Genomic DNA, 27,540 nt, shown 5'->3' on the forward strand with positions numbered 1-27,540 from the left:
TTTCTTCAAAAGTGAGAGAAAAATGATTATTTTAGGTGTTGGGAAGGGACATAGTCTCATGAAAATTATAATTAGGTTGAGGTTATGCTAGACATTATTTCAAGATCTTCCTGGTAAGGCCAAAACGCACATGCAAGCAATTATGGCATCTGTCTATAAACTACCTTAATGTTCACCCTTTCTTAATTGTGTTTATTGAGTGCTTACTGTGTGCAGAGCACTGTATTAAATGCTTGGGAGAGTGCAGTGCAACATTATGACAAACACATTCCCTGACCACAATGATTTTACATTCTAGAGTGGAAAACAGATATGAATAAGATATATACATACATGCTGTGGGACTGGGTTGAGTATAGGGAGCAGGTCAGTGTGATAGTAATAGTAATAATAATGATGGCATTTATTACATTTATTAAGCGCTTACTATGTGTAAAGCACTGTTCTAAATACTGGGAAGGTTACAAGGTGATTAGGTTGTCCCACGGGGGACTCACAGTCAATCCCCATTTTACAGATGAGGTAACTGAGGCACAGAGAAGTTGTGACTTGCCCAAAGTCACACAGCTGACAAGTGGCGTAGCAGAATTTGAACCCATGACCTCTGACTCGAAAGCCCATACTCGTTCCATTGAGCCACATTTTCCAGTGTATTTCAGTCATTGTCATATTAGAAAAAATGTGAGTATCCACCATGTGGAAAACCTTTTATAAATCAGAATGAGTCATAAATTAGAAATCTTAAAATTTCATTTAAGGTCTTAAAACATGGAGAGTGACATTTCTCGTTTTGAATGATCATCCTGCGAAATTGCTTCAGGGGCTATAAGATTTTTAGCTTTTGAAAAATTTTGTTACAGGTAGCCATTTCAACTTTTCAATACTAGAAGCCCTATTTATAGTTTTCTTAATTGAAAAGGATAAATATTTTTTTCTTGCTACAGGTAGCCATTTCAACTTTTCAATACTAGAAGCCCTATTTATAGTTTTCTTAATTGAAAAGGATAAATATTTTTTTCTTTCGAAAAAATATCATTCTTGAGTGAGTTTGACAGCTCTTACCGAAATATTTGGCCCACTTTTTGTTGTTGTTGTTGTTGCAAGGTGGAGGGAGGGGGGTGGAAACTTTGGTTTAGGAAGTCCTGAAGAGGCATTGGCTGTCTTCCTTCCCTTCCCTTCCCTCCCCTTGCATTTAAGGATATTACTCTGTTTTTGTGTGTCTTCCTTCCCTTCCCTTCCCTCCCCTTGCTTTTAAGGATATTACTCTGTTTTTGTGTGTCTTCCTTCCCTTCCCTCCCCTTGCTTTTAAGGATATTACTCTGTTTTTGTGATTCACCTGGAAGTTGAGGTTGGGTCAGTCCTTTCAATTATGTAGCCTCACTTTCACCCACTTATTCCAAGAGGTAGCCATGATCTAGTTAACCTGGATAAATACCCTTGTTAATGTTATACTAGCTTAATAGCACTCTGCTTTGTGTTTAAAGATGATTCATTCATTCAATGGTATTTATTGAGCGCTTACTGTGTGCAGAGCACTGTACTAAGCGCTTGGGAAATACAAGTTGGCAACATATAGAGACTGTCCCTAACCAACAGTGGGCTCACAATCTAGAAGGGGGAGACAGAGAACAAAACAAAACATATTAACTGAATAAAATAAATAGAATAAATATGTACAAGTAAAATAAATCGAGTAATAAATATGTACATCATCATCATCATCATCATCAATCGTATTTATTGAGCGCTTACTATGTGCAGAGCACTGTACTAAGCGCTTGGGAAATACAAATTGGCAACATGTAGAGACAGTCCCTACCCAACAGTGGGCTGACAGTCTAAAAGGGGGAGACAGAGAACAAAACCAAACATACTAACAAAATAAAATAAATAGAATAGCTATGTACAAGTAAAATAAATAAATAAATAGAGTAATAAATATGTACAAACATATATACATATATACAGGTGCTGTGGGGAAGGGAAGGAGGTAAGATGGGGGGGATGGAGAGGGGGACGAGGGGGAGAGGAAGGAAGGGGCTCAGTCTGGGAAGGCCTACTGGAGGAGGTGAGCTCTCAGCGGGGCCTTGAAGGGAGGAAGAGAGCTAGCTTGGCGGATGGGCAGAGGGAGGACATTCCAGGCCAGGGGGAGGACGTGGGCCGGGGGTCGACGGCGGGACAGGCGAGAACGAGGCACGGTGAGGAGATTAGCAGCAGAGGAGCAGAGGGTGCGGGCTGGGCTGTAAAAGGAGAGAAGGGAGGTGAGGTGAGAGGGGTCAAGGTGATGGGGAGCCTTGAAGCCGAGTGTGAGGAGTTTCTGCCTGATGCGTAGGTTGATTGGTAGCCACTGGAGATTTTTGAGGAGGAGAGTAACATGCCCAGAGCATTTCTGGACAAAGATGGTGCAAATGACAGCAAATGCCCTCCGAGGTTTGGGGCTGAATAAGAATACTCTGTTTCACATTGTGCTTTCATAAATGTAGCCCTTTACATCCTTGATAGATTTACTTATTGCACCTGCCACTTGCTCTCCTGATCTTCCCAAATCTCCAATCAATGAGAGCAATATGCCTCCTGGATGGGCTGCTGTAGTTGTCTTCCAGCCTTCTGCTGATTTATCACCTTGAGTCTGTGCTTTAATCTCCTTGTGAAACATTTGTTCTCCCCCCCGGTTTCATATGCCCCACTTCATTCACTGTACAATAGCCGTTTGAATACTTTGTCCTCCATTTTCCCCATGTGTCCTATCTAGCATTCCTAGGTTGCTGTGAGCATTACAGCAATTCACGAGAAGCAGCATGGCTTAGTGGAAAGAGCACGGCCTTGGGTGTCAGAGGACTTGTGTTCTAATCCTGGCTCTGCCACTTGTCTTCTGTGTGACCTCGGGCAAGCCACTTCTCTGTGCCTCAGTTACCTCAACTGTAAAATGGGGATTAAGACTGTGAGCCCCATGTGTGACAACCTGATTTCTTTGTGTCTACCCCAGTGCTTGCAACAGTGCTTGACAGATAGTAAACGCTTAACAAATACTACAGTTATTATTATGATGATGATTTGGTTGTCTTAGAGTCATTTAACCAAGCAATGGTATTTATTAAGTGCTTACCTTATAGAGAAGCAGCGTGGCTCAGTGGAAAGAGCCCGGGCTTTGGAGTCAGAAGTCATGGATTCAAATCCCTCCTCCGCCAATTGTCAGCCGTGTGACTTTGGGCAAGTCACTTAACTTCTCTGGGCCTCAGTTACCATATCTGTAAAATGGGCATTAAGACTGTAAGCCCGCCGTGGGACTACCTGATCACCTTGCAACCTCTCCAGCGCTTAGAACAGTGCTTTGCACATAGTAAGCGCTTAAGGAATGCTATTATTATTATTATTTTATTATTATTATTATTACCTTGTGCAAGCCACTGTTAAGCTTCTGGGAAGGTACAGTCAACAGAGTAGACACATTCCCTGCCCACAAGTAGCTTAATATCTAGAGGTTCATCAACAATACGCTGTGTGTTTCCATTTGTAGCTGAGTGTGGTTCACAAGTGGTGCAGGTGTGAGGATCTTGGCATACTCCATAGTGGGTTGGTTGCCACCACAACTATTTAGATATTCATTCTGATGTGAAGCTTGATGCTACTGGCTTGAAGTCTTCTGAAGAATATGCTCACTTTGTTCAGTCAATCAATCGTATTCCCTGGGCACTTACTGTGTGCAGGTTTCTTTACTAAATGCTTGGGAGAGTAGAATATACCAGAGTTGGTAGACACATTCCCTGCGCTCAGGGAGCTTTGTTGTTCTGTTTTGGTCCCCTTTTGTCTACCTAATCTTACTGGATAGTTTCCTGCCCAGGTAACAGAATTCACTAATAATATTGTGTTGCACATAAATTATTTTCTTGGTGTTGGCCGAGAAATAGCTTACATTTTTGTCAGATTTCTTGTTAGTGCTACACAGATGTGTTATACCTGAAATGGATCATTATCATCCACTGATGATAATTGAGTGTCTAGAGGCTTACTGTTGACTCTAAAGGCTTACTTACTGTTGACAAAAGGCTAACTGTTGACTTACTATTGACACAGTAGACATACTATGGCATGAGTGATCATTTTAGTTCAACCACAAGCCATTGATAACTCAGCCAGTTAAGCACCTTGAGTTTAGCCCGAACTTTAGGAACTACGGACTCTCTGATATGGTTTATCATCACTGAAAGTTTTTATACTGCATTTACCACCTGCAGAATACTATACCAAGTGCTAATATAAATACCATTCAAGCCCATTAGGAGCTTAAAATTGAATGGGGGGAGACTGGAGTCAAAAAAGAGGGAACAGAGGAAAGATATAAAAATGGAGCAGTGAATAACCAGAGAATGGAAAGACAAATAACTAAATAGCTAAGTAAATAAATTGATAGAGTATGTGAATTGCTAGACACCTAAGTGCTAAGTAGTCATGTACATATTTAAGATCTGAGGGTAGTTGTTGAGGCGACATGATCTGGGTTGATGGAGTAGAGTGGGGAATGCTTTATAGAATAGGTGGAATTTCAGAAGGGGTTTGGAAATGGACTGAGTTATTGCAGTGATGGCAATTTTTGGTACCATCACTGCTTGTCACTGTTATGAATAAAAGGATGTGTAGCTAATTCCACGACTTGTTAAAGAAATGTTACAGGGTGAGCTTGGACGGGAGGAGAGTTCAAAGCCTTGAGGGACTGTTGGTATCATAGTCTTCATTTGACCAGTCTCTCAGTTCAGAAAACTTCCTAACAAATTGCAATGTGAAAATTGGCCAAATATTCAATCGTGTTGAGCAAGTGCCAAGTGTGATTATTTTAGTTGAACCACAAGCCATTGATAACTCAACCAATTAGCACCTTGAGTGCAGCCTCAACTTTAGAAATGCACCAACATACCGTATCAGCAGTTGCCTCATGGAGCAGAACAGTTTGTTCATTTTCTAAACTCTTTTTTTAAACTACACTGAGCTGAACGAGACTGCTTTTTTATTCTGAATCAATCAATCAAGCAAGCAATCGTATTTATTGAGCGCTTACTGTGTGCAGAGCACTGTACTAAGTGCTTGGGAAGTACAAGTTGGCAACATATAGAGACGGTCCCTATCCAACAGTGGGCTCACAGTCTAGAAGGGGGAGACAGTGAACAACACCAAACATATTAACAAAATAAAATAAACAGAATAGATATGTACAAGTAAAATAAATAAATAAATAGAGTAATAGATACATACAATCATATATACATATATACAGGTACTATGGGGAAGGGAAGGAGGCAAGATGAGGGGATGGAGGGGGGATGAAGGGGAGAGGAAGGAGGGGGCTCAGTCTGGGAAGGCCTCCTGGAGGAGGTGAGCTCTTAGTAGGGCCTCGAAGGGAGGAAGAGAGCTAGCTTGGCGGATGTGGGGAGGGAGGGCATTCCAGGCCCAGGGGATGACGTGGGCCGGGGGTCGATGGCAGGACAGGCGAGAACGAGGCACGGTGAGGAGATTAGCAGTGGAGGAGCGGAGGGTGCGGGCTGGGCTGGAGAGAAGGAGAGAAGGGAGGTGAGGTAGGAGGGGGCAAGGTGATGGACAGCCTTGAAGCCCAGGGTGAGGAGTTTCTGCCTGATGCGCAGATTGATTGGTAGCCACTGGAGATTTTTGAGGAGGGGAGTAACATGCCCAGAGCATTTCTGGACAAAGACAATCCGGGCAGCGGCGTGAAGTATAGACTGAAGTGGGGAGAGACACGAGGATGGGAGATCAGAGAGGAGGCTGATGCAGTAGTCCAGACGGGATAGGATGAGAGCTTGAACGAGCAGGGTAGCAGTTTGGATGGAGAGGAAAGGGCGGATCTTGGCAATGTTGCGGAGCTGAGACCGGCAGCATCTACAGAGACATTTCACAGGTTTGATCTTGTCTTATTCTGTCAAGTCATTTCCGACCCATAGTGACTCCATGGATTTATCTCTCCCAGAATGCCCCACCTCCATCTGCAGTAGTTCTGGTAGTGTATCCATAGAGTTTCAGTAAAAATATGGAAGTGGTTTCAATAAGACTGTAAAACCTTATGCGGGACAGGTACTGGGGCCAACCCGATTTGTTTATATCCACCCCAGCACGTATACAGTGCCTGGCACATAGTAATAATAATAATAATCATGGCATTTATTGAGCACTTACTATGTGCAAAGCACTGTTCTAAGCGCTTGGGGAGGTTCCAAGGTGATCAGGTTGTCCCACGTGGGGCTCACAGTCTTAATCCCCATTTTACAGGTGAGGTAACTGAGGCACAGAGAAGTTAAGTGACTTGCCCAAAGTCACGTAGCTGACAATTGGCAGAGCCGGGATTTGAACCCATGACATCTGACTCCAAAGCATGTGCTCTTTCCACTGAGCCATGCTGTTTCTCAGCACTTAACATATATCCATAATCATTATTATTATTATTATTATTATTATTGTTACAATTGCCTTCTTCTGCACAGTAAACTTGAATCTCCACCCTCAACTCTCCCATGCCACTGCTGCCCAGCACAGGTGAATTTTGACTTATAACAGATTGCCTTCCACTCAGTAGCCACTGCCCAAGTTAGGAATGTAATGGGTATGCCTCTGATTGACTCTCCACCCATAACCGAGACTGGTAAAGTACTGGAAACTCTCCAAGTGCAATCCTGAGAGGGGTCATAGGTTTGTTAGAGATATATAATTTGGAACTTAAGACTGTCTTTATTTTGAAACCACATCGAGTATCACCAGAAAAGCACAGGAATTTAGGGATAACGGAAAAAGATAATCACTGCTTCACATGACTAGGGTATAGATTTGTGGAATCTAGATAATAATTGTCAGTTTGGGGGAATTCAAGTAGAAGATTAACCACATTGGAGACGGTGAATAGCATAATTAAAAGCTTAATCATGTGTGTCTGTATTTTGGATTTTTTTTCTCATTAAATGCTGTGAATACGCACAGTGTAGGTATTAAACGTAAATATCAACTCCAAGAAAAGCTGATTTAAAGTTGACCCAAAGGTTCATTTTTGACTGTGTAATTACAAGTAAATCGAATATAAGTAAATATTTATAAAGCGCTTGTGGTCTATTTTATGTGCTCTTAAAATGGAATCAAATAGTATCACTGTAAGATACAAAATCCTCGTTGATACTTGATGGTTCGTAAGGCAATTAATTTTGGGGAAATTATGTCAAATTTGTTAGATATTCTTATAAATTAAGGAAAATAATGAACCTTATCTTTCTTACCACTGTGGTTTATTTGTTTTTTGCCGTTTTGATATCTGTGCTTATTTCTAAGGGCAATTATCTATCATATTTTAGAGAAACATGAAAGATTGAAATAGTGAATACGTATGGACCCCCTGATCGTACTGATTTCATTTATTGAGAAGCAGCGTGGCTCAGTGGAAGGAGCCCGGGCTTTGGAGTCAGTGGTCATGGGTTCAAATCCTGGCTCTGCCAATTGTCAGCTGTGTGACTTTGGGCAAGTCACTTAACTTCTCTGTGTCTCAGTTACCTCATCTGTAAAATGGGGATGAAGACTGTGAGCCCCCTGTGGGACAACCTGATCACCTTGTAACCTCCCCAGTGCTTAGAACAGTGCTGTGCACATAGTAAGCGCTTAACAAATGCCATTATTATTATTATTACTATTTAAAAAGGACGTTTAGGAGTAAACAATCATAAATCTTTCTGCTGGTCAGACTTTTGGTCCGTGCAGCCTAGGATTTTGTCTTCAGTGGTGACAACAGAATGCTCAGAAGGACAGTGTAGTGGCTCCCTCCTTATCAATCAATATTTATTGTGCTGCTAAGTGCTCAGGAGAATATGATAGAATTAGAAGACATGGTCCCAGCCCTCCAGATGTTTGCAGGCTAGTAAGAGAAGGCAGGTATAGAATTATTTACGAAAGAAAAAGATAAAACTAATCCGTGGAAAAATAAATGCTAAAATAGAAATCTAGTAGAGTGAAGAGGGCAGAAACCAGATTATGGAGCTCAATAAGGGAGATGGAGGACAAGAAGTGTCAGGCTTAGAACAGTGCTTGACACATAGTAAGCACTGAAATATAATAATCAGAATAAGAAGCGGAGGCAAAGGGTGGGTACAACTCATTCAAGGTGTTGGTACAGAGAAGCAGCGTGGCTCAGTGGAAAGAGCAAGGGCTTTGGAGACAGAAGTAATGGGTTCGAATCCTGACTCTGCCAATTGTCAGCTGTGTGACTTTGGTCAAGTCACTTAAATTCTCTGGGCCTCAGTTACCTCATCTGTAAAATGGGGATTAAGACTGTGAGCCCCCATGGGACAACCTTATCACCTTGTAACCTCCCCAGTGCTTAGAACAGTGTTTTGCACATAGTAAGCACTTAATAAATGCCATCAGTACCATTATCATTATTATTTGGGGCATTAGGACATTTTTTGAAGCAGCAGGTAGTAGCCAGTTGAGAATGAATGCCTGAAGGTGGCAATCAAGGAGAGAGGATGATTGGGTGCAAATGCTTTTAGAAGCTGAGAGGGGACGTGGTCAGAAAAACCCATAATAGGAATACATTTGAAAGCAGGCAGGAGACCTCATTTTGAGATATTCCAGGGAAGGATGAGAGAGTGAATTTCTTGAAGAGGGAGACATGTGAAGGGAAGACCTTCGGGTGCTCTGCTTGTTGATTTTGATTTTGTGGAGTGTAGGCAACAAGGTCACGAGGGGTATGATGGATAATAATAATGGTATTTGTTAAGCACTTACTATGTGCCAAGTACTGTTCTAAGAGCTACGGTAGATACAAGGTAACAGGTTGTCCCACATGGGGCTCACAGTCAATCCCCATTTTTCAGATTGAGGCACAGAGAAGTTAAGTGGCTTGCCCAAGGTCACACAGCAGACAAGTGGCAGAGCTGGGACTAGAACCAATGTCTTCTAACCCCTAAGACTGTGCGCTTTCCACTAAGTTTGCATTAGGGACAACAGGAAGGAGTTGAAGGTCCACAGTTATTTGGGGGGCGGGGGGGGGGAGGCATGGACAAGAGAGTGGATGAGGGAGAAGTTAAATTGTTGTATGGAAGATAAGGCAGTGTCAGCAAGCAATGGTGAATTTAAAGTTTCAGCAATTGGCCCAGTGCCTGCATTTCGGGCAACAATGTTCTTCTGCATGAATAGAGGAGCAGAGGAAGCATACTGGGGAGGTAAGCCAGGGCTGGGAGGTTGGTGGTGAGAGATGGATAGGGGATGGAGGGCAGGGGAGTTGACTGGTGTTGAGGACTTGGATTTGTGCATCATAAGAGGGAAGGTTTGATAGGGAGTCCAAATAATAATTGTGGTATTTAAGTGCTTACTATTCATTCATTCATTTGTATTGAGCACTTACTGTGTGCAGAGCACTGTACTAAGTGCTTGGGAAATCCAAATCGGCAACATACGGAGACAGAACCTACCCAACAACGGGCTCACAGTCTAGAAGGGGGAGACAGACAAAAAACAAAACAAAACAAGTATACAGGTGTCAATACCATCAGAATAAATAGAATTATAGCTATATACACATCAGTAATAAAATAGAGTAATAAATATGTACAAATATGCACAAGTACTGTGGAGAAGGGAAGGGGGAAGAGCAGAGGGAGGGAGGGGGCGATGGGGAGAGGAGGAGGAGGAGAGGAAAAAAGGGGGGGCTCAGTCTGGGATAGATTATCCTGGTGGGCTGAACTGAAGGTCGATCCAGACACACTAGAAAGTATGGTATAGACCTAACCCATATTTATTTGAAAACGAGACTCCTTCAGAACAACGTATGTTGTTCTGGGAATTTTCTGCATTCAAGTAAGCCTGTAATTGAAGACGGTATATTGTCACAGCTAATTGGAGTTTTTTGTGTAGTTTTTTTTTTATTTTGGAAGTGTTATGAATGCCTGATGGCTGTAGGTGAAACTGTGTAAGCAGTCAGCTTGCTTCTAGAAGAGTTGTTTCCATCCTGCAAAGGGAAGAAAGTTCATCGGATCGCTAATTAATTAAATTTGCTCCTTTCTCATTTGCTTCCAATTTGAACCACATGCAGAAAGCTCTTTCAAACAGTTTTCCTTTTGATTTTTAAAATCACGCACACCCTTTTCTGAGTTTTCTCTTCTTAAACGTAGACCTGGGGATTTGTTTCAGTGAAAAGAAGCTAGTGTGCCCCATTAGCAGTTTGGATATAACTTCAGATGAGATTTTTAATCTTTGTGTGAATCCACAATGCAATCGTGGGTCGGGAAAGTGAATTATAGTATTTTCCTCACAATAATAATAATAATAATGCATTAAGCACAGAGAAGTTAAGTGAGTTGCCCAAAGTCACACAGCTGACAATTGACAGAGCTGGGATTTGAACCCATGACCTCTGAGATATGCTGCAGTGGCCCAGCGGATAAAGCGCAGTCCTGAGTCAGAAGGCCTGGCTTCTAATTCGGGCTCTGCTTCCTGCCTGCTGTGTGACCTTGGGCAAGTCACTTTACTTCTCTGGACTTCAGTTTCCTCAACTTGTAAGGTAGGGATTAAATTCTTAGACAGTGAGACCCCTGTGGGACAGGGACTGTGTCTGATATGAATAACTTCTATGTATCCCAACACGTAGAAGTGTGCTTAACAAATACTATTTTTAAAAAGTGCTTAGTTAAGTTCTCTGAACCCAGTGGTGTCATTTGATTATTACAACAGCAGTGCGGTACAGATAATCAACTCAAGTACCATGGATCCATTTCAAATCCAAGTTTTCTAAACAGTAAGACTTTTTCTTGCCATTTTTGATTTAGTATTGAATCATTGAAATCATGCTTCTAAACCAGAGAACCTCAAATACTGAATATTTTGTTTAGAATAATTGAGCAGTAAAACTTAAGGAAGTACAACAGAGTTCTTATTTTGTTTAATGATCACTTTCTAAAGGAAAAATAGCCTCCCAATCTATGTTCATTTGGGTATTTCCATTCAACATATGTTGTTAATACCAGTGCTAGGTTAGACTAAAATGAATTATTTTCTTCAACAATACTGTATTTGGCATTTACTAGACAAATACCTATGTGATGTCATACTACCAAAAAGCAGCATGGCCTAGTGGATAGAGCATGGGCCTGGGAATCAGAAGGTCCTGGGTTCTAATCCCAGCCAGTTCCACCACTGGTCTGCTGTGTGAACTTGGGCAAGTCACTTAACTAGCAGTCCTTGCCCACCAGGAGCTTACAGTCCTCAGGGGGAGACACATACTACAATAAATTACAGATTATTGTAAGGCTGGAGTGAATGTCATAAATGTGTTAGGGGTCCGCAAGTAGTGGCAGGGCAGATAGGGGAAATTACGACTTAGTCTTGGAAGGCCTCTTGGAGGAGATGTGATTTTTGGGAGGTTTTGAAGGTGGGGAGGCTGATGGATTGTTGGATATGAAGGGAGAGGGAGTTCGAAGCCCAAGGGAGGATGTGGCTGAGGGGTCAGTGGTGGGATAGACGAGATCGTCGGTGAGAGAATCCAACGTCCTTTAGTTGTTTTCTGTGGAACAAGATTAAGTTGCGGGTGAATCAGTATTTTTAAAATCAGGAGTCCGCAACCTTGTCATGCAGAACAGCCAAATAGAATGAACTCTTTGAGCAGTCGGTGTGCAGCGAGCCAGCCGTACCATTTAAACACAAGAGATGAGGGAGAAGCGAATGAAAGAGAGAGGCATGGAGTGTGCTTCAGGGCACATGGGGAGTGCAGTGCCAGGGGCAAGAGTCTTCTTGCCCTTTACCCGCAGTGCAGTTCTCTGCTGCTATACCAGCAATGATGGTGCCCAGTGAGGTCCTTGGCTCTTGAACTACCATTCCCAGCATGCAGTCTCCTGCTGTATCCACCTGCGCTCACAACTCCCAGTGCAGAAGATGCTCTTATCTCTTAAAGTAATAGCAATATTATAATTCTATTAGTATTTTCATCAGAAGGGAAAAAGAACTTTTTTTAACCAGCCTGTGGGAACAAAAATTGTGCTCTCTCTCTCTCTCTTTCTTTATGTATACACTTTGTATGCACACTCGAAAATATTTGTATCTATATATCCATTTTTATATATTCGTTCATGCCCCTGCATACACACGTTTGGGTAGCTACCTGTGTTTCATTTTCTGACAAAGCAATTGCATTGTCCTGTTGATGATAAAGTAATGTTAGAGGAGAGGAGGATTTGACTCGACTGTTCAGTAGTTTTAAAGCCATATTTGCCTTTTTTCTGAAGATGGACATATGGTTGAGTCAGAGCTCATAGGCAAGGAGGGTGCAACATTAGAATTTCGGCTGGCACTGTTGATAGTAACAGTAATATGGATCAAGCCTGTCACATATACCCTGTAACACCCTGTAATCTGAGGAAGCATTGAAATAAAACTTACAGAACTGAATTAGGGAAGTGTGGGTATTAAAATACTCCATTCCAACCCATTTTAACATGTACCATCTGTTGTTTCCAGATGTACTGAGTTCTGAAGGCAGAATTCATGGGCATGACATTATGACACCAACAAATCAGTAGTTCTCCTTTTAGTAACCTAATTCCCAGAAATGTTGCTTTTCACTGGCTGTCCCTCAGGGAATGCTTTTGCTTTAGAGTACAGGGTGAGCCATTACAGTCGTGGTGATGGAAACAGAAAAGTTTGCTCTTTATTTGATAGCAGCGTTCTTCTCATCAGGATAGTATGTAGCTCCTTTTGAGTCTGCAACTCCAGATACACTGCCGTATGCCTAGCTGATTAGGGATGCCTAGCTCAGACTATGGCGTTGAGCTAGCCTTTGTACGTTGAATTGTTAAGAAAAGTTTCACAGAATGCTTCCAGGGCCTCAGTTGAATGGTTCAACCAATATACCTTGCAGAGTACCTTCATTTGTTGCTGTCTCAGGCAATGGCTGTCACCTCCCCCAAGACCATTTGCCTCATTAATACCGCTGGAACAAATTATCACTTCACAGCCCAGAAATCTTTTATAGCAGTTGCGGTGATTGATGTAACAAGGCTAAAAAATAATGATGAAATGCATGTTCCAGAAGACAGATTCAAATGGCAGGCGCTTCAAAGGCAATTAAATGGGGCACAGAAGGAGCCTTACTGGAATACAGCATTTTGAAATAAACGGGAAGATAAGTGTGATCATCTACTGTACTCACAATACAAATGAATTCGTTTACAGTGAATAATTATTCCTGAAGACTAAATGTGGATAAACATTAGCTTTAAGAACAGTTGAGTTCACCTTTTTTTCTCCTAAATGCCTTTTTCTAATACAAATAGAACTGGTATGTGCATATTTAGACACGTTTATTCATTCCCAAGATACTTTGTCATTTATTTTGATATTCTTTTAAAAATAGCTAAGTATGTAGAATTGAGGAATCCTGAAGACAAACATCAAGCCGAACTGCTTTCTCCTAAAATGAGTGAGGCAATGTCTGAGATACGTTGTTTCTCTACTCTCAATTTCCCAAATAAGATGGGGAAATAACTGCTATCTGAAGAGACTGTTGTAGGTGAGCTAGGTAAAAGTAAAATTCAGGTCACTATATGTTGCCCAGCTGTTTGTTTGAAAGTACACACATGGTCTTTTCCCTCCACACAGCAGATCACACTTTTGGTTCCTCTTCCACTAAACCTACTCTCTCTCCCTCTTTCTCATTTCTCATCACCAACCACTTGCTTACCCCCTCCCCTGCCCTTCTCTCACTCTCACTCTCCAGGCTGGAATCCGCTTCCCCATTCATATTCATATTCACTAGACCATAGACCATGTTCAAAGTCGCTCTGAAATTGCATTTCCTCCAGGAGGACATCCCCACTTAATTTAGAATTCCCTCGATTTATATCCTCCAACTGTCACCTCAGCACTTCTGTGTCCCCTAAGCATTTAAATACAGTCTCCCATAGGACTTAAGTACACATCTTACTCTATCACTTAGCATTAACTATTTTACATGTACCAGTGTCCACTTTTCCACAAATTATTACTCCATCTGTAATCTAGGGTCTGTGAACTCAGCTCGATTGTAAATTCCTTGGGGGCCGGGAAGTTTAGGCAGGAGAGAACAGGCATTGAATCCCCATTATACTAATGAGGAAAATGAGGCCTAGAGAAATTAGGTGACATGCCCAAGATCCCACAACAGGTAACCAGCAGGGGCAAGATTAGAACCCAGGTCCTTTCACTCCGGAGCCTGTGCTGTTGCCTCTAGGCCACACTGCTCTTCCACCAGCAGAAACTCCTTACCGTAGGCTTTGAGGCACTCAATCAACATTGCCCCTTTCCCCCTCCTCCCTTACCTTGCTTACTTCATACAGCCCAGCTCACACACGTCCCTCCTTTAACGCCTACATGCTCTGCATCAAGTTCTTGCCTATCCCGCTCCCAAACCCTTGCCCACCTCATCCCTTGGGCCTGAAACTCACTCCCCCTTCATTTCTGACAGACCATCACTCTCCCCACATACTAAAGTTGTACTAAAATCACATCTCCAAAAGATCATCCCTGACTAAACCCTCATTCCCCCTACCTGTCATCGCTTCTGTGTCACTTATGTCCTTGGATGTTTATCCGTTAAGCATCCCATCCTCAGCCCCACAGCACTTAAGTACAAATCCTTACACTCTACAAATTAATGCCTGCTTCCACCTCCAAACTGTAAGCTTCTTGTGGACAGGCAGGAGCAGAGTGGCATAGTAGAAAGAGCATGGGCTTGGGAGTCAGAGGTTGTGGGTTCTAATCCCAACTGTGCCACTTGACAACTATGTGACTTTGGACAAGTCACTTAACTTCTCTGGGCCTCAGTTATCTCATCTGTAAAATGGGGATTAAGACTGTGAGTCCCATGTGGGACAACCTGATTGCTTTTATCTACCCCATCACTTAGAACAGTGCTTGGCACATAGTAAGCGCTTAACAAATACCATTATTATTACTATTATCACATCTGTTGAATTGTACTTTACCAAATGCTTAGTACAGTCTCCTCCTAAATCAATCGAGCAATCAATGGTATTCACTGAGCGCTTACTATGTTCAGGGTGCTGTAGTATACACGTGGGAGAGCACAATGCAATAGACTTAGCAGACACATTACCTGAGCAGACACATTCTTTGTCCATAACGTGCTTACAGTCTAGTGTAAGGATTTAATAAATCAATCGATCGTATTTATTGAGTGCTGACTGGGTGCAGAGCATTGATTGTGCCATGAAGTGTAAATTCATGTGATGTAAAATGAACAGCATCAGCTGCTGAGTGGTGCATTTGACCCAGAAAATATAAACACGTAGCAATCAGAAGTCCGAATACCACACAGATGGTGGTGGTGGTAGTGGTAAGCGCTTTCTAGGTGCCAAGGCCTTCATGCACATTCCCTGTCTCATGTGGAGGTCACAGTCTAAGAGGGAGGGAGAAGAAATTTTTTATCCCCATTTCACAGGTGAGGAAACTGAGACAGCGAGAGGTTAAGTGGTTTGCCCAAGGTCCCGTGGCCAACTGGCCTACTGAAACCAACAGGTCTGGGCGTCAGAGGACCTGGTGTCTAATTTCTGGCCCCACTACTTGCCCACTGTTGTGACTTTGATCAAGTCTCAGTGGAAAGAGCCCGGGCTTTGGAGTCAGAGGTCATGGGTTCCAATCCCGGCTCCGCCACTTGTCAGCTGTGTGACTTTGGGCAAGTCACTTAACTTCTCTGGGCCTCAGGTACCTCATCTGTAAAATGGGGATTAAGACTGTGAGCCCCCCATGGGACAACCTGATCACCTTGTAAGCTCCCCAGCGCTTAGAACAGTGCTTTGCATGTAGTAAGCGCTTAATAAATGCCATCAGTATCATTATTATTATTAATCCCTGGTTTCCTCATCTGTAAAATGGGCATTAAATACCTGTCCTCTTTTCTACTTAAGACTGTGAGCCCCATGTGGGACAGGGACTGTTTCTGACCTGATTATCTTGTATCTAGTACAGTGCTTGCCACATTGTACTCACTTAACAAATACTGTTATTCTTATATTGTATCTTATTATGACGATAATCAGTTGCAGAGCTGGGACCCACAATCGAGATCCATACACTGCACTAGGTTATCGGAAATATGCACAGAAAAGAGATGAATTGAAAGCAGTTTCAGACTTTAAGGGATTTACAATCTGGGGGGGCAGAAGGCAAGCAGAGAAGCAACTAGTATATTTATTCATTCAATTGTATTTATTGAGCGCTTACTGTGTGCAGAGCACTGTACTAAGCTCTTGGGAAGTACAAGTTGGCAACATATAGAGATGGTTCCTACCCAACAACGGGCTCACAGTCTGGAAGGGGGAGACAGACAGCAAAACATCTAAGCTAATAATTGGAAAGAACATTTATATGCATCCATCCTTTTCTCCCACCTCTTTCCCAACTCCAGTTGAGTCATAGAGAAATCTTCAATCAATTCATCAATCAATGGCATTTATTGAGCTTTTACTATGTACAGAGCATTATACTAAGCACTTGGCTGAAATACAACAGAGTTAGCAGAAACATTCAGAGTTAGCAGAGAAGTAGCATGGCTCAATGGAAAGAGCATGGGTTCTAATCCTGGCTCTGCCACTTGTCAGCTGTGTGACTTTGGGCAAGTCATTTAACTTCTCTGTGCCTCAGTTCCCTCTTCTGTAAAATGGGGATTAAGACTGTGAGCCCCACGTGGGACAATATGATTACCTTGTTTTCCCCCCCAGTGCTTAGAACAGTGCTTGGCACATAGTAAGCACATAACAACTACCAACATTATTATTCCTTGTTCACAATGAGTGTACAGTCCAATGTTGTAAATAGAAAAGCATTGCTTCAGCCACCTTCAGCTCTAGGGGAAGTGGTGGAGCAGAGGGTGTGAAGCTTCTTTGTCAGGATGATACCAGCCCCAGAATACTTGAAAACTGCTGTCTTGATCATGGTCTTCACCCGTTATCAACACCAATCAGCAATCAATGGTCTTTATTAATAATAATTATAACAATTGTGGTAATTGTTAACTGCTTACTGTGTGCCAGGAACTGTACTAAATGCTGAGGTGGATGTAAGCAAACTGGGTATGACAGAGTCCTTGTCGCACATGGGGCTCACAGTCTCAATCCCCATTTTACAGATGAGGTAACTGAGGGAAGTGACTTGTCCAAATTCAAAGAGCAGACATGCGGCGGAGCCGGAATTAGAACCCACACCTTCTGAGTCCCAAGCCCGTGCTCTATCCACTACATAAGCTTTTGGGAAAGTACAATGCAGTAGAGTTGGACGACACAATTCCTGCCCTCAAGCACCTCCCATTCATTCATTCAATCATATTTATTGAGTGCTTACTGTGTGCAGAGCACTATACTAAGTGCTTGGGAAGTACAAATTGTCAACATATAGAGACAGTCCCTAACCAACAATGGGCTCACAGTCTAGAAGGGAGATACCGGCAGGTAAACTCTGGTTGTTTGATGGCAGACGGCCTCCAAATCTTCCTACTTCCACAGAGAGATGTCCCTTTGGTACTTTCTTGTTCGGTATCAGCCTCGTTGTAGATGGTCACTAGTCATATATGGTTGATTGCGACAATTTGGGACCTCTTCTGTGGAGGTTGCTGATGCTTTGGGAGCATGCTCAGTTCTGGTTAGAACCTGGGATGGGTAAAGCAGCCTTTTTACCTCCTCTTCTCTCTTCCCATTCACTGGGGTGCCCAAACTTGAGATATTTGTGAAATTTCATCATTTGCTTTTACGGGCGAAAAAAGTGCCCATCCCTGGGCTGGGTGATTGCAATTTAAGATAATAATTATAAGTCTTGGATGGCTTGAGTTCTTATTATGTGCCAAGCACTGTGCTGCCTTCAGCAGCACATATGCTAAAATTGGACCAATACAGAGATGAATAGCATGGCCCTTGCACAAGGATGATGATAATAAGTACGGTATTAAGCGTTTAACACACTGATGACATGCAAATTCATGAAGTGTTCCATATTTCTCTGTAATTTTATTTATTTTTATGGATGACTGTCTCCCGCACTCTAGACTGTAAGCTTGTGGTGGGCCAGGAATGTCACTGTTTACTGTTGTATTTTCCTTAAGCGCTTAGTACAGCTCTCTGCACACAGTAAGTGCTCAATGGATAAGATTGAATGAATGAATACTAAATGCTGAGGCAAATACAAGATAATCAGGTCAGAGAGAATCTATGTTCCACATGGGGCTCATGGATGAGGAAACTGAGGTAGATAATAATAATAGTAATTGTGCTATCTGTCACACACTTACCATGTGCCGGGTATTGTACTAAGTGCTGGGGTAAATTGAAACAAATCAGGTCAAATTGGTCACAGTCTCTGTCCCACATGGGGCTCACAGGCTTAATCTCCATTTTGTAGATGATGTGACTGATGTGATTTGCCCAAAGTCAGATGAATGGCGCAGCCATTTGAACCCAGGTCCTTCTGACTTCCAGAACCGCTCTGTAGCCACAAAGCTATGCTGCCCAGATGACCAAGATGATTTATTTTTGTCATCATCAGCAGTATTTACTGGACCCTCAGTGCAGAGCACTATATTCAGAGCTAGAAGAAGGTGCAGTAGAAATATAGGACAAGGCTTCTGCCCTCGAGGAGCACAAAGTCTTTACTCAGCTATTTTTTAAAATAAATTTGAATTGCCCCTAAAGGCTTCAATTCCTGACATTTATGTATTGTAACTTTGCATTAGGAAATCTTACCCCCTCCTACTTAACTTCCTTGTGAAGCAATTAAAAGTATTGTCATTGTGTGATTTTATATTTTGGATGTCAAGAGTCCACGACTTAGGCTATGGTAATTGCTAGAAACAGGAAACAAAAAGTCTGTTTGCAGTTCTCAGCCACATCTGCATAATAATGCCAATAAATGCCTTTCCTTGTCTCAGTCTCTCTTCCCAGCACCCATGGGAATTGTGTAATTATTATTTTAGCTATCTTTTTAAATAAAGGCAAAGCCAGCAAGCTGCCCCTAGGGACCCAGATTTTAAGCCCTCTGTTGCTGTGAGAGAATTACATAAACATTGACTCTAATTTTCTGAGGAATTTCAAAGGTCAAATCCAATATCCAAAAGGCTGCTCTTGTAATATGACAAGCTCTTTATGACTTTAAAAATATCTGAGCACACTGCAGTTTAAACAACTGTCGATAACCGCTGTACGTTGAGTGTGTGGATTACCTAACAGACGACTCTTGATAATGAGGCATAGTGGAGAGAGCATGGGGCTGCGAGTCAGAAGATCATGGGTTCTAATCCCGGCTCCATCTCTTGACTACTGTGTGACCTTGGGTGAGTCACTTCACTTCTCTGTGCCTTTGTTACTTTATTTGTAAAAGGGGAATTAAGACTGTGAGCCCCACATGGGACAGGAACTGAGACCAACCCGATTTTGTTGTCTCCACCACAGTGCTTCGTACAGTGCCAGGCACATAGTAGGCACTTAACAAATGCCTTGTCTTATGCTGTCACATAAACAACACCATGGACGCTTCTCTCTCAGAACGCCTCACCTCCATCTGCAATCATTCTGGTAGTGTGTCCATAGAGTTTTCTTGATAAAAATATGGAAGTGGTTTGCCATTGCCTCCTTCCACACAGTACACTTGAGTCTCCGCTCTTGACTCTCTCCCATGTTGCTGCTGCCCGACACAGAGGAGTTTTGACTTGTAGCAGATTGCTTTTTACTCACTAGCCACTGGCCAAGCTAGGAATGGAATGGGTATGCTGCTGCTTGACTCTCCCTCTCATAGTTGAGATTGGTAGAGTACTGGAAACTCTCCAGATGTGACCCTGAGAGGGAACTAAACCAATATCAATATTACTAGTAGTAGTAGTATTCTAGTTCCCGATGTCTTTTAAAGGGCTGAAATGTGTCGTATTTAATATTGCTCTTCAAATCACTGAAACAAAGTCCCAGCCGGCCTGAATTGCTCAATTAAGAATTTCAAATTATAACATTGTGAACAAATAAGTATTTGGAGATATTGGGAGTTAACAGATTTGTATTATGACTTATTAGGAGTGGATGACAAATATTTAACTGAAAATTCAAGTCTGATCAAGCTGTATCAGCCTTGGAACATTCCCTAAATCATCATTTTCTAAGCTGGATTTGTTATTTTTACAGTCCAAAATTAATCAACAACAATATAATGAAACAATATAAGCAGTTAGCACTTGAGAGTTGAGATTTATGTACTAGGTGTTTAAGGACTCTTATAACAGCTATATTCAAATTATTCCTTTAAATATTTGTTTAATAATGCTATATTAGATGTTGCAGTATTATAAATTGATAGCATAGTGATAAAAGTTAGCACTGGCTAAAGGAAATCACTCTTTAAATGAGTGGCTTTTTATGAGATGTGCTTTTGTTTTGCTGATAGCTTTAATCTTTAGTATACTTCTCTTTATGCCAAAAGATTCCATTTACTTTATCAAAAGGAGGGTTAATTTTGTAAATTATTATTCAAGTTTTATTATTATTATTTAATTCAGGAACATTTTAATTTGAAAAGACATAGTTTCTTGTATGTTTCAATTTTTTTAATGGTATTTGTTAAGCACTTATTATGACCCCATGGCTCCCTCCAGGTATCGCCTCAACTCCCTCCTACCATTCCTCTCCAAAATCCTTGAGCAGGTTGTCTACACCTGCTGTCTCCAATTCTGATCTCCTTCAATTCTCCCCAAGACCCACTCCAAACAGGCTCCATCCCATTTGTCCCCCAGAAACGGCCCTCTTAAAGGGTCACAAATGATCTTCTTCTTGCCAAATCCAACGGCCTCTAATCCCTCCTAATTCTTCTCAATCTCTCATCTGCCTTTGACACTGTCAACCACCCCCTTTTCCTGGAAATGTTATCCATCCTTGGCTTCACTGACACTATTCTCTCCTGGTCCTCCCTCAATCTGTCTGGTCGCTCATTCTCAATCTCTTTCGCTGGCTCTTCCTTTGCCTCCTACTCCCCAACTCTGGGTGTCCCTCAAGATTCAGTTCTGGGTCCCCCTCTTTTCTCCATCTACACCCACTCCCTTGGAGAACTCATTCACTCCCATGGCTTGAACTACTACTGCTGTGTGGATGATTCCCAAAGCTACATCTCCATCCCTGATCTACCTCTCTGCTTTCGGACATTTCCTCCTGCCTTCAAGACATCTCCAGTTGGATGTCCTACCATCACCTTCAATTCAACATGTCAAAAACAGAACTCTTCATCTTCCTTGCCCTTCCTGACTTTACCATTACTGAAGACAGCACCACTATCCTTCCCGTCTCACAAGCTTATAACCTTGGCGTTATCTTCAGCCCTTCATTCTCATTCAACCCACATATTCAGTCTATCACTAAACCATGTCAGTTCAACCTCCACAACATCGCTAAAATCTGTCCTTTCCTCTTCATAGAGACTGCTACCACGTTAATCTGAGCACTTATCGTATCCAGCCTTGATTACTGTATAAGCCTCCTTGCTGACCTCCCTGCCTCCTGTCTCTCCCCGCTCCAGTCCATACTTAACTCTGCTGCCTGGATCATTTTTCTACAAAAACATTCAGTCCACTTTCCCCACTCCCCAAGAACCTCCAGGTGTTGCCCATCCACCTCCACGTCAAATGAAACTCCTTACCATCAGCTTTAAAGCCATCACTTTTCCCGTTCCTTCCTCACCTCACTACTCTTCTATTACAACCCACACACTTTGCTCCTCTAATGCCAACCTACTCACTGTACCTCAATCTCAAGTTTCTCGCCACAAACCTCTTGTTCTTGTCCTGCCTCTGGCATGGAAAGCCCTCCCTATTCATATCTGACAGACAATTACTGGCCTCTGCTTCAGTGCCATACTGAAGGAACATCTCCTCCAAGAAGCTTTCTCTGACTAATCTCTCTTTTTCTTTCCTTCCACCCTTCTGGGTCACCCTGACTTGCTCCGTTTATTCATTCCCCCCTCCCAGCCCCACAGCACTTATATACATATTTGTAGTTTATTAAATTAATATCTGCCTTTACCTTCTAGACTGTAAGCTTGTTGTGGGCAGAGAGTATGTATGTTATATTGTTATAGTGTGCTCTCCCAAGTACGTAGTACAGTGCTGTGCACACGGTAAGAGATCAGTAGATGCAATTGATTGATTGATTGTGCCAGGTACTGTACTAAGTGGTTGGGCAGATATAATTAGGGAGGACACAGTGCATGTCCCACAAGGGGCTCACAGTCCAATCCCCACTTTACAGATGAAGTAACTGAGGCAGAGATAAGTTAAGTGGTTTGCCCAAGGTCACACAGCACACAAGTGGTGGTCCTGGGATTAAAACCCAAGTTCTTCTGAGTCAAATGGCTCAAATTCAAGGGTCCACTGACATTTGTGGATCATTTAAAATATATTATATCTCAAACAGTATCTTAAATTTGAATAAGAAATACCTTTCAAGTCTAAAATCTGAAGTATTATGTTATTTAAATATTTTCCAAAGGACCAAGTTTTCAGTAGGATGTTACTCTAATATAATCCTTTTAATCACTTGCATAGGAATTTACTCCAACTGTGAAGCATCCACTGTGTTTTTTCTTTCATTAATCCATTGTTGCTATTGAAATATATAGGGAGATAAGAGTTGCTAATAATGAAAGTGTAATAAAGGAGCTGCATTGTTGTCATCCTTTATTATTCATGATTAAACATCTGTCAAGCAATTTGCTCTGAAAAATGAAAAATTAATCTCAACAGAAAGATAGGTTCTTAAGAAAGATTAATCGGAAAGGTCACACCGCCCACAAAGGACACACATTATTAATGCAGCTATTGGAGGGCTCTGTTCAGTTGGGTTGGGCAAGTTGCTGTTTGTTTTCTACAGGCTCCATTTCTTCTGTCTGAAAGCCAAAAAGCTGCCCTAGAAAATAGCAGTGGTAGATGGAGGTATTAGATAGAGCCGTAAGTTGGCCTGTGGAGGGGCATGAATATTACCTTCCTGAGAGAAGTGTCATGAAATACACCAGTGGATACTAGGGAAAATTGCAGGAGTGGTGAATTTGGCTGCCTGATCTTGAGTTTGTGACAAGCAGATGATAGGGCAAGCCTTCATGCTTTGTCTGTTCTTGCTTCTCAACAGAGTCAAGTCAGGGAGACTAAAGGATTCTTTCATTTTTTACAAATGTAAGAAAATGTTGCTGATGATAGGTCAATCCTATCTTCTATGTGCAGAACACTGCACTAAGTGCTTGGGAGAGCACAATATAACAGAACTTCTAATCTTCTAACCCAAACCCTGTCCTCCTCCTGGCTTTCCTAAGACATTGCCACCACCCTCCCTGTCTCTCAAAAGCCAGAAACCTTGCCATTATCATTACTTCTCCTGGACTTATCTCTCTCTTTCAACCCACTTATTCACTCTGACATCAAATCCTATCGGTTCTACCTTAACAGCATCTCTAGAAGTCATCTCTTCCTCTCCTCTGCCACCATGCTGCTGCAAATACTTGGTACATTCCTCCTTGACAACTGCGTCAGCCTCCTTCACTGTAAGTTCGTTGTCAGCAGGGGAATTGTCTGCCAACTCTGTTGGATTGTGCTTTCCCTGTGCTTAGTACAGGGCTCTGCACATAGGAAACGTTCAATAAACGCCACTGACGGTGATGATTATGACTCCCTGCCTTATGTCTCTCCCCTCTCCACTCTATACTTCACTCTGCTGTCTGGATCATTTTCCTTAAAATGATCCTCAAAAACCTCTAATGGCTTCCTATCCACTTCAGTATCAAACATAAATACCTTACCATAAGCTTGAAGACACTCATAATCAGCTTTTCTCTTCCCTATTTTGCCTCACTTATCTATTATAAACCAGCCCACGCAAATTTTGCTCCTCTAACACCAATCTACTCACACTATCTCAATCTCATCCATCTCACTTCTGACTCCTTGCCCACATCCTCCTTCTGACCAGGAACTCCCTCTACCTTCATATTTGCCAGACCAACTTCAAAGCCTTATTCAATCACAGCTCTTCCAAGAGGCCTTCCCCAACTAAGCCCTCATTTCCCTTACTCCCCTTCCTTGTGCACCTGGCTCTTTACCCTTTAAGTACTTGATATTCATCCCACCCTCGGCTCCTTGTGACAGTCCTGTAGACTGTAAGCTCCTTGTGGACAGGGAACTTGGTCACCAACTTTGTTGTATTGTACCTCATCAAGCCCCTAATAGAGTGTTCTGCACACAGTAAGTGCTCAATAAATACCATCATGTTACTTTCAAGCTGGACGTGAGCAAAGTCTAATTAAGACTTTAGCAAGCCATGGGTCTATGGTTTGGTATGACTCACATCACTTGATAATTTTATGGCAGCAACAGCAGGACCATTGTACGGAATGGTCGACTAAGATTGCCCCAAGCTCTCCACCCATTTAGATCAAAGCATCCGTCCATTTCCATTTTGATCATCTTGATTTTTTTTCAGGTTATTTGCAGTTTGGGATAGTGAAATAAGATTACCTGATTAAATGTAGTATTTTGAATCACAAAGAATCTGAACTCTTTTTTAATTTTGAAAGGACTTAAGCCATCTGTTGCCTTGAAGCAGGGAGGTTTAGTAATCAGGCACAACAGTAAGAAGGTATTTATCTAGGGAGGCTATTAATTAACAAACTTGGATAGGGTTCAACATTATCTAGCCCTAAAGTCAAATCATCCCTATCAAATATGTTGGACAGCTAGGTTTTTGAAACTTGCGTTAGGTCAGATGGTCTTGATCTTGTGTTCAGAGGAATGTATGGAGAACTTAATTGACAGACATCTATGTTGGATGTTCATGTTCATAAAAAATTGATACTATGCATTAAGTAAATGATGCTTTCTATCAGGTGTATTCAAGGAGTACAAAAATACATGAAAATCCTTCTTTTGGTTAATTTACACGTTACCTGCTTACTAAGAATAATAAAATATGTTGTCACCATTCATTTTTCTTTACCTCCTAAATGAGTGAACATAGAATTTGCAACCGAATGGATTCCACCTTTGAAGCATCCTTTTAAAAAGTGAAGCTCCCTCGCCCAGAAGTGCCAACTGTTTCCCAAAGCTTGATTTAGTATTGATTTGTGGCCAACGATCTCTGGTCTTTATTTGAAAGTGTTCTAATAGGGAAGCCCAGATTAAGCTCATATTCTTTCCCTAAGTGTTATGTCTTGGTGTCTTTTAAAGAAGTCAGGCAAAGCATTTCTCAATATCCTCAAAAACAGCTATTTGTAACCTTTGGTGGATTACATCAATTGGTTTGGTTTTGTCATGTTTAGCGGGCATACTGGAGAGCAAACTGTGAATACCTACTTTAAAGCATTATCAAAGGAAATAGTTTGTTTTGAAAATAAATGCAACATAAAGTTCTGGGAAAAATTGGCAGAGGTTATTACTATGGTATTTATTAGGCATTTAGGTGCCAAAGAACTAAGCTAAACACTGGGATAAATTCAGGAGTATGGAAACAGTTCTGTCCCATATAGGACTCACATTTAAAAAGTGAGGAGAACATATATTTAGTATCTTTGCTCGTTGTGGGTCGGGATCATGTCTTCCAACTCTATTATACTACCCTCTCCCAACTGCTTAGTATAGTGTTCTGCTCACAGTCAGCGCTCAGTGAATATGAAGCATTGATTTATCACCATTCTACAGATGTAATAACTGAGGCTCACAGAGGTTAAGTGATTCAACCAAGCTCACATAGCAGGTCAGTGTCAGATCTGGATTCAGAACCCGATGGTTGCCTGAATCTCTGACCTGTATTCTTTCTATTAGGCCAAGCTATGCTTTATTCTATTACAAAACCATATACTTGCTTTACATTGTCTTGAATCAGTGTGGGAGGAATCATTATCCAAGAGCAAGAATCATGTGGAGGCCTCAGGTCTTATTTCATCATTTATATAATCAAAATATAATTTGTTCCTGCACGGAAATTGTGAAAGGCCCAATGGGATAGGATTTGTAGTAGAGAAGAGTATGGTTTGTAATACGAAAAATGTAGTGTGGTCTCTGGAATTATCCAACTTTTGTTTTGACTGGGAAATCTGGTCTCTACACAGAAGCAGCATGGCCTAGGGGAGTCAGAGGACCTGAGTTTTAATCCCGGCTCCACCACTTGTCTGCTGTATGAACTTGGGCAAGTCACTTCACTTCTCTGTGCCTAAGTTACCTCATCTGTTAGATGGAGAATAAGAGGGTGAGCACTATCTGGGACAAAGACTGTGTCTAACCTGATTATCTTGAAGCTGCCCCAACACTTAACATAGTGTCCCACACGTTGTAAGCCTTTAGCAAATGCCATTAAAAGAAACTCCAAACCAAAAGGCACATCTGGATCTCAAGTAGTTGTATCATCTTTCAGTATGAGCCATATTTACCAAAAAATAACCAGGAGGAGGGGAGGGAGGGGATGATGGTTTTTGCTAAGCCCCTGTGTGCCAAGCACTTGTGTTAATCATTGAGATAGAGATAAGAAAATTAGACTGGACAAAGTCCCTGTCCTAGACAGGAGCCCGCAGTATGAGGTTACTAAAATAGGTATTTTTTTTTCCCATTTTCCTGGTAAGCAGCATGGCCTAGAAGCTTTGGGAAAATCACTTAACTTCTCTGTTCTCACTTCTCAGTTTCCTCATCTGTAAAATGGGGATTTAATCCTATTTCCTCATATTTAGACTGCAAGCCCCATGTGGGACAAGGACTATGTCCAACTTGATGATCTTGACTCTATCCCAGGGCTTAGCATAGCACTTGGCACATCATTTACTAAATACCAGAATTATAAGGAAGTTGAGGCATAGATAAGTTAATTGCCCTGCCCAAGGTCGTACAGCTGGCTATTGAAAGAGCTGAGGCCCAAATCGAGATTCTGTGACAACTGACCCCAATTCCTAAAAAAAATCCCGTAACATAGATGTCATCCTCGACACCTTGGTGTCTTTCAACTCTCACCTTCGATCGACTGCCAAATCCTGCTGGGCTTTTCTACATCACAGTTCTCCAATCCACCCTTTCCTCTTTTCCCTGCCCAGTACAAACTCTGGTAATTTCATGGTAATTACATCAGCTTCCTTGATAGTATCTCTGCCTCCAGACTCTCCCTCTTCCAATCTAAATTTCACATTGCTGCATGTATCCTTCTTCTTGAAATGTCACTTGGCCCACATCTCTGCTCTCTTCAAACCTTCCCCTGGCTTCCTGAATCCCCCCCAAAAACACCTCACTAGGAGCTTTGAGGCTCTCCACCATGTCGTCCCACTTATCTCTCTGCCCTCTCCAACCGGGACACCCCACCTCAGTGTCTTCATCTCCCCTGCCTCTCCCCCGACAGCTAAACTTATAGCTCTACTTTATTCTTGACTGATAGACCACAGGCCAGGGAGTCAGAATCTGCTGTGTGACATTGGGCTAGTTACTTCACTTCTCTGTGCCTTAGTTACCTCATCTTTAAAATGGGAATTAATACT

At 42.0% G+C, this 27,540-nt stretch overlaps 1 protein-coding gene and 1 non-coding gene across 3 annotated transcripts in view; both read left to right on the plus strand.

Annotated features, from left to right (window-relative positions):
• TENM1 (teneurin transmembrane protein 1) overlaps nucleotides 1–27,540 on the plus strand; it is an 849,492-nt gene that overhangs the window by 191,258 nt on the left and 630,694 nt on the right. The window lies entirely within an intron of this gene.
• On the plus strand, nucleotides 17,872–17,976 carry LOC119930247. Its single transcript, XR_005451732.1, has one exon. It is a non-coding gene; the product is annotated as a U6 spliceosomal RNA (small nuclear RNA).

The sequence above is a fragment of the Tachyglossus aculeatus genome, chromosome 6, assembly GCF_015852505.1.
Source record: "Tachyglossus aculeatus isolate mTacAcu1 chromosome 6, mTacAcu1.pri, whole genome shotgun sequence".
NCBI classification, from domain to species: Eukaryota; Metazoa; Chordata; class Mammalia; order Monotremata; family Tachyglossidae; genus Tachyglossus; species Tachyglossus aculeatus.